Genomic DNA, 1884 nt, shown 5'->3' on the forward strand with positions numbered 1-1884 from the left:
GAGAGAGAGAGAGAGAGAGAGAGAGAGAGAGAGAGAGAGAGAGAGGCAGAGAGAGACAGAGAGACAGAGAGAAATAGTCATAACACTAGAGGCGATCATCACATGAGCTGAATGATTGTAATAAAAGGACCTCCTATTGTGAGACAATGTATTACTATGTATTGCAATGTATTATATATACTAAATAGTATTCGCGATTAAAAATAAAGGCATGTAAATAATTAAATATATCTTTGGTCGGTGAGCTTTTATAAGCTATTATTCTATAGTTAAATAATTATAAGTAACGTCTTTGATTGTAATAAGTGCCTTGGCTATAACCCGAGTCATGCCTGCTGATATGATTTCCGTAGGAAATTAAGCAATTTTTATATTGACATATATAAATTGGTAATAGACATAGGCACCCTCAGTATAGTAGGATGGCATCAATGATTAAAGATATCCTAAAAGAATGTGAGAATTAATCAAACAAATACATATCTATATGCAGTACGAATCGTATACATTATGCCAGGATTGAATAAAAACACATGTTTGTTTTGATTCACTCCTATAACGAGGGAACTACGAATATACAATGTAGGGTAGACCTCATTAATAGGAGACTTGGGCATGGGAATGTCCGTCTCTTGCAAGTTCTCTTGGTATCACTTTTACACAAAATATATAACGTGTGTTGGTGTAAAATATTTTTTGAATTGCGCGATTCTCATAAGTCTTAAGTCATAAGTCTCATAAGTATTTATATTTACATATGTTACATGTACTATATTTTACATTAGTGGCTATAGACATAACTGCGCGTTTGCGTGCGTGCGTGCGTGCGTGCGTGCGTGCGTGCGTGCGTGCCTATACGTGTGTCTGTGTGCTTATTTTGTGAGCATGCGCGCGCGTGCCTGTGTGAGTGCGTGAGCGTGCGTGTGCTTTGAAGCACGCGCTTGTCTCTGAAATTGCACGGGCGCGCGCCTTTGTCGAATGCATGCGTGTGCATGTGCACGCGTGCGTGAGTGCATCCGTGTAAAATCGAATAGTATTACTACAACAGTAACACTACCGAAGCAGGGCGCATCGCCAAGTGAAAAATATGCACTGTAAGGCCTCCGTGACGGCAACAAATGCAGGCTGCAGCTGGGAAGAAGGCATTTCAATAAAATTTCCTTTCCGCTGAAGAAATTTCAATTCTCATGGGTGCGTGTATAAAGTACTTAGGCCACTTCTAAATTAACTTATCAGTATCCGTTGCCGGCGATATTATGTTATTAACCTCGCTTGGTACGTAATGACGCCCAGAGAGAAGTGTACAGCGTACAGCACCCTGCAAGCAACAAGCGACGAGTCCGTGAGCCACGGCGTGCTACGATCGCGATGACTGTTCGATTTACGCCGTTAGAAAAAGCCGCGAACCCAGAGACAGACTGCCACATAGGTAAACGGCTTTGCTCAAAAGCCACTTGCACGATCTTTAAAAAAATGCTGTATTATGTAATAGCTTAAATGTCCGGGGGTTGCCATCTCCGCCGATGCTAACCTTTTTGTATAAACACCACCACAGACTTATCGATTTCGATGTGCGTACTTATAGATATGTGACCCATAGGTTTGACAACTACTAATGTTATTTTTTCAAAATAATCATAAAAATAGACATGTACGTATAACATATTCCTCTATATACTTCGCCAATGATGATGCTTGGTTGGTGCTGTGAATATTTTTATTATATTCCTTGCCGTGGATCAGTAGGACAAAAGATTCACACACACACACACACGCGCGCGCGCGCACGCACGCACGCACGCACGCACGCACGCACGCACGCACGCGCACACACACACACACATATACATATATACATATATACATATGTGTGGGCGGGGGTGA

Source organism: Priapulus caudatus, unplaced genomic scaffold (assembly GCF_000485595.1).
Source record: "Priapulus caudatus unplaced genomic scaffold, Priapulus_caudatus-5.0.1 Scaffold114, whole genome shotgun sequence".
Taxonomy (NCBI): domain Eukaryota; kingdom Metazoa; phylum Priapulida; class Priapulimorpha; order Priapulimorphida; family Priapulidae; genus Priapulus; species Priapulus caudatus.